The sequence below is a fragment of the Halichoerus grypus genome, chromosome 5 (genome assembly GCF_964656455.1).
Source record: "Halichoerus grypus chromosome 5, mHalGry1.hap1.1, whole genome shotgun sequence".
Taxonomy (NCBI): Eukaryota; Metazoa; Chordata; class Mammalia; order Carnivora; family Phocidae; genus Halichoerus; species Halichoerus grypus.
This window is the reverse complement of record NC_135716.1, coordinates 160,554,724-160,560,902: the sequence shown is the minus strand read 5'-3', so window position 1 is coordinate 160,560,902 and position 6,179 is coordinate 160,554,724. Positions and strand designations below refer to the sequence as shown.

The following is a 6,179-nucleotide window of genomic DNA, read 5'->3' as shown; positions in this document are numbered from 1 at the left end:
GAGAAAGCTGAGGTTCAGAGAGATGAGGAGACTTACTCAATGTCACGTGGCCTATAGAATTGAAATTTGAGAATTACACTATAGATTTGAAATTCAAATTAGATTTATCTCATTCCCTAATTCATTCCCTTTATTTCATCTTGAAGAAGAAAGAAAAAAATCAATTGTCCCAGTTAAAAAGTGTAGTAGAAACAAAGGCTGGAAGTAAAAGCAAACATATTAATTGATTTGTTTGTCAAAGCCTCATGCACTGCCCTCCTTAGTAGTTACGCCATCTCGTAAAGATGGCAAAATCAAATATAGTTGCCAAGTCTCTCTATTCCTGGCCCTAGATCATGGATATGTTGAAAGCTGCCTGCTTGCAAAATACAAATGAGGGCCACTTTTTTTTTTTTTTTTAAGTTCCAGGAGTTCTTTTATTGTTTGACTGACAGGACAACAAAACCAGTCAGAGAAGTCCCCAAGGAAATGATGGTCATGTTTCATTGTTGTTTGCCCTCTGGTCCTTCATCTTCTAAACAGTTATTATTTTTCTTTTACAGATATTAGACATTTATTTTTATCACAAATGCAATCCAAGTGTGAATAAATAAATGTATTATCTTTTAACATCTGCCCCCCCACCATGTTCCTTTAAATAGAAAAAGGAGCTAAGTGTCTCTTCAAAGCCTGTGTGGCCATGTTGTCCCACCTATGGTTTTAAAAACAGACCATAACTTACCTTCTGAAATCCCTTCTTGAACTACAGCTCATTCTGTTAAAGAAATCCTGGGAAAGAAGTCCTATTGATATTGTCAATAGTCTCCAAAAGGTGAGGATGGTAACTGGGCTGAAGGCAACTGAGAGGGGTCTTCAGCAAACTGAGGACCATTGGGAAATCGTGCAGAGGCAAATCTTGTCAATGAGATACCAGGTCCTATAATTAAAGCTAGAATGCCACCCATCGCTGCTGACCTAACCATGGCCACTGGTCCATTTCTTGCTGTCAGTATGGCTCCTGTTAAGGCAACACTTGTGATGGAGTTCGAGGGATCTTCTTTTGCTCTGACTTGAACCACAGTGCAGTCAGTCATGAAAAATAAACCTCCCCAAACTGCAAAGCTACCTCCCAACCGCGGAGCCCTGGTTTTAATAGCTGTGAAACTCCCTTGTAGTCTGTGGTTTACTCCCACTGGAGAATTGTGAAAATCTTTGAGTGCTTGAAAGATACCACCATCTATGGTATCCATGGTAAAGGCCCCACCACAATCATCCACAGTTCGCAAGGGCAAGGCTCTCGCATATATTCCTCCATCTTGACTCCACCAAAAAAAAAAAAACCCGTTTTTTTTCTTAAGTTTTTATTAAAATTCCAGTTAGTTAACATATGGTATAATATTAGCTTTAGGTGTACGATACTGTGATTCCACACTTCCATACAACACCTGGTACTTATTACAGCAAGTGCACTCCTTAATCCCATCACCATTTCCTCCATCCCTGTCCCTCCTCCCCTCTGGTAACCATTAGTTTGTTAAAAGGGCTACTTCTTAAAAAAAAAAGAGAGAGAGAGAGAGTCACTTCTATTCAACATGGTACTGGAGGTTTAGGGCAATTAAGTAAGAATATAAAAGAAAAAGCATCTGTATTGGAAAAGAGAAAGTTAAAACTATCTCTATTTGCAGATAACATGATCTTATATATAGAAGATGCTAAAAAAATCCACACACACACAAATTAACTGCTAGAGGTAATAAACCTATTCAGTAAGATTGCAGATGCAAGATTAATATAAAAAAATCAATTGTATTTCTATATATTAGCAATGAACAATCCAAAAATGAAATTAAGAAGACAATTCCACTTACAATAGCACCAAAAAGAATAAAATACTCAGGAATAAATTTAACCAAAGAAGTATAAAATTTGCACTCTGAAAACTACAAAACATTATTGAAAAAAATTAAAGAAGAACTAAAGAAATGAAAACATATCCTGTGTTTATAGATTGTGATATTTAATACTATCAAAATAGCAATAATCCTCAAATTAATCTGCAGATTGAATATAATGCTTATCAAAATTCCAACTGCCTTTTTTTTTGCAGATGCAGACAAGCTGATTCTAAATTTCATCTGGACATGCAAGAGACCCAGAATAGCCAAAACAATCTTGAAAAAGAAGAACAAAGTTGGAGGACTGACACTTCCTGATTTCCAAGCTACAAAGCTATAGTAATTGAGACAGTGTGATACTAGCATAACAAAAGACAAAGATTGATAGAATTGAGAGTCCAAAAATAAACCCTTACATTTGCAGTTGATTGATTTTGACAAGGGTTGTAGGCCATGGGGGAAAGAAGTCTTAAACAAATGGTGCCTGGACAACTGTATCTACATGCAAAAGAATAAATTTGAACCCTACCTCCCATCATATACAAAAGTAAACTCCAAATAGATCAAAGACCTAAATGTAAGAGCTAAAACTATAAAATGCTTAAAAGACAAGATAGGAATAAATCTTCATGACTTTGGATTAGGTTTCTTAGATATGATAGCAAAAAACACAAGCAATCAGAGAAAAATTAGATTGTTGAAATTAAAAACTTTTGTGCTTCAGGGGCACCTGGGTGGCTCAGTCAGTTGAATGTCCAATTCTTGATTTTGACTCTGGTCATGATCTCAGAGTCCTGGGATTGAGCCCCAGGTCAGTCTCCACACTCAATGGGGAATCTGCTTGAGGATTTCTCTCCCTCTGCCCCTCCTCACCTCAAATAAATAAATAAATCTTTTAAAAAAATAAAAAGAACAGAAGATTTGAATCAGCATTTCTCCAAAGAAGTTATACAAATAGACAACAAGTACATAAATAGATGCTCAACACCATCCGTCCTTAGGGAAATGTAAACTAAATACACAATGAGATACCACCTCATACCCATGAGGATAGGTATAATTTTTTAAAATCTGAAAATAAAAAATATTGGCAAGAATGTGGAGAAATTAGAGCCCTCACACATTGCTGATGGGAATATAAAATAGTGTAGCCACTGTGGAAAACATTTCTTCAAAAAGTTAAACATAGAGTTATCATATAACCTAGCAATTCTCCTCCTAGGTATATACCCAGAAGTGAAAAGTTATATATCCACACAAAACTTATATGTATCCACACAAAAACTTGCACATGGGTGTTCATAACAGCATTATTATAGCCAAAAATGGAGACAATCCAAATGTCCTTCAACTGATTACTGGATCAACAAAATACGGCGTATACATACAATGGAGTATTATTCAGCATTAAAAGCAATGGAGTAGTGGGGTGCCTGGGTGGCTCAATCAGTTAAGCATCCAACTCTTGATCTCAGCTCAGGTCTTGATCTCAGGGTCATGAGTTCAAGCCCCACATTGGGCCCCATCTTGAGCATGGAGCCTACTTAAAAACAAAACAAAACAAAACAATGAAGTATTGATGCATGCTACAATACGGATAAACCTTGAAAACATTATGGTAAGTGAAAGAAACTAGATGCAAAAGAGCACATACTGTATTATTCCATTTATATGAAATGTCCAGAATAGGCAAATCCATAGAGACAGAAAGTAAATTAGTGGTTGCCAGGGGCTGGGGTATAGGGTTTCTTTTTGGATGATGAAAGTGTGCTGGAATTGGATAGTGGTGATGATTGCACAACGTTGTGAATACACTAAAAACCACTGAATTTTACACATTAAAATGGCGAATTTTATCATATGTGAATTTTATCTCAATTAAAAAAATGCAAAAGAATGAGGCTGCCAGTAGGAGCAGGTGGGCAGAAATTCCATTTGGATGCCAGGTGGTGTCTCTTGGCAAGCTAGTCTGGTTCAGTAGTGTCCAGTGCAGGTCCCTGTCCTCCTCAGCCAAGTGGCTCCACTTCAGCTCCAACTTAAGATTTTTGTTTGAATAAGGGGTTCCCCAGCTAAAAAAGAATGAAAGCCCTTGGCCCAACTGATCAACTGCAAAGAAGTTCCTCCCTGACTTCTAAGCTCCAGACTTGTGCAATGTTAGTATGAGGAGAGGCTGAGGAGTCAAAACATCAACAGAGGCCAGTGGCCCAGACAAGGGTTGGAGTGTCACAAATAGGGCTGCTGGCTGGAACCCAGCCTTCTGGCACAGTGTCTGATAGGAAGGCTCCCTCTGGCTCCTTCTGGTCTCAGGGGAGCATTGACATATTTGAGAGGTTTAGTTTCATTCATAAACCTTGACTGAGCATGTTCTGGCTCTCATCCCCAGATGGGTGAGCCAAGTTCCTGTCCTCAGGTGGCTCAGGCACAGGATGTGAAAATATGCTCAGTCCCTGACAGTCCTCTCCCCTCTCTTGGACTGAGCTGAGATCTTGGGTTCACTGTCTCTCAAAGGACAGCAAGAGAGTGGCAGGGGAGCAGCTCTTAGCCCAGGGAAAGGAGGGAAGGGATGAAAATTAGTGACTATTGGGCACATATATTGGGCCAGGCACACAGGAACATGCGCATATATGACTTGACTTCCTCCTTACCGACTCCTTTAGCAGTAGGTGAAGGGACTTGTCCCAGGTACTTGGAGCTAGTATGCTGTAGAACTGAGATTTGAACCCAGGATCATCTGATTTGAAAGTCGGTGCTCTGGAGAAGCTGGAAGTTCACCCAGAGTTTTTCACCTAGGCCCCTCCATTGGACCATTTCTAGCTCCCACTATTTACACATTACTTGCTCATTCATTCATTCATTCATTCATTCCATAAATTTCCCTGAGTAGGCATTTGGTGCCACATAATGTGTTAGGCAACAGACACACAAACCTGAATACCCAAATAAGGCATGAGTCCTGCCTTCAAGGATTTATAATGCATTGGGAGCTAAGCCTGGACTGAGATATAAGACCAGGGGCTGAGTTAATTATACCACCAAGGGAGGCCCTATGGTGGTTTGGCCAGATGGCAAGTGGTTTTAATACGAGAATGAGAATTCAAGGTTTGGGACAATGGGGGCAAATATATTGCTGATTCTCTACCCAGCCCCCACCCTGTCCTGTAGATATGTGGGGTGTGGGAAAATGAGCAGCCTCCATCAGAGAGAGCTGAGGGGGAAGTGGTATTCTGGGGCATGGCTTCTACTCAGCCACAGCAGGAAGTGGAGGGAGGGCTTGCTGAACAACAGGCCAAGGCTTAGGGGACTTTACTGACTATAGAACTTTGGTTTGGGAGGGCTTAGAAGGGTCTTTGAGGAGGGGCCAGTGGGTGCTAGAGTGGGTTTCGGAAGGAGAATGTAGATGATCAGAGTGGTCAAGAATAACAGAGTGAGAGACAGGGGATTGAGGCATTGCAGTCCCGACTGAAACAAGGTAAATACATTTCATACGCAGGTTTCTGAGGCTATTTTTGGTACAGGAAACAAGCTATCATCCTTGCTCAGGGTACCAAATAGAACATGGGGGAAATTTGTTAGGAAGTGGGAGACTGAAAATCAGCCTCAACTCAGGCTGGAAGCCACCAGCACTGTTTAAACTATGGGAGGAATTTAGCCTGGAGTAGAGAAGAAGGGAGGTGGCTACTAGGTTTAACTCAAAGCTTGATCTCTAGTTGGTTTTTCTTATACTCTTAGCTGTAAACCTGTCTGTTCATTTAGTGAATACTTCCTCCTCTTCAAACTTGCTGTCCCCTCTTACTGTTTCCAGTTAATATCTGATTTAATGGAGAAGTATGGTGCTATAGAAAGAACTTCGAATATAGTATCCGTCACTATAGAATCTAGTCACTCAATTAAGTCTCACTTCCATAGCCAGTCAGCGATGGAAGCAGCCAGAACTAGAATGCAGGATTTAGAACTCCAATTTTTCCATCCTTCACTGCGGTATCATATAACGCAGAGCCTGACTTCCTTAGCTTCCCTGAACTTCGGTTTCCTTAACAATACCTACCTTATAGTCACTGTGAAGATTAAATGACATGTGAAGCCCATAATACAATGCCTGGCCATGGTATGCCCCTAACATTTTTTATCATTACATGCAAAAATTACCTGGCTCTCTGGCTTTGATGCTCAAATGAACATCTCATTATACATGTTACAGGCTGAACATATGAAATTCATATACTGAAATCCTTACCCCACTATCTCAGAATGTGACTGCATTTGGAGATAGAGTCTTTAAAGGGGTAATTACGTTAAAACAAAGTC

The 6,179-nt window shown here is 40.0% G+C and overlaps 1 pseudogene; it reads right to left on the bottom strand.

Moving 5' to 3' along the window:
• Window positions 1-247: 247 nt before the first annotated feature.
• LOC118545691 (mitochondrial import inner membrane translocase subunit Tim17-A pseudogene) lies at window positions 248-1,294 on the bottom strand (annotated as a pseudogene).
• Between the last annotated feature and the right edge of the window lie 4,885 nt (window positions 1,295-6,179).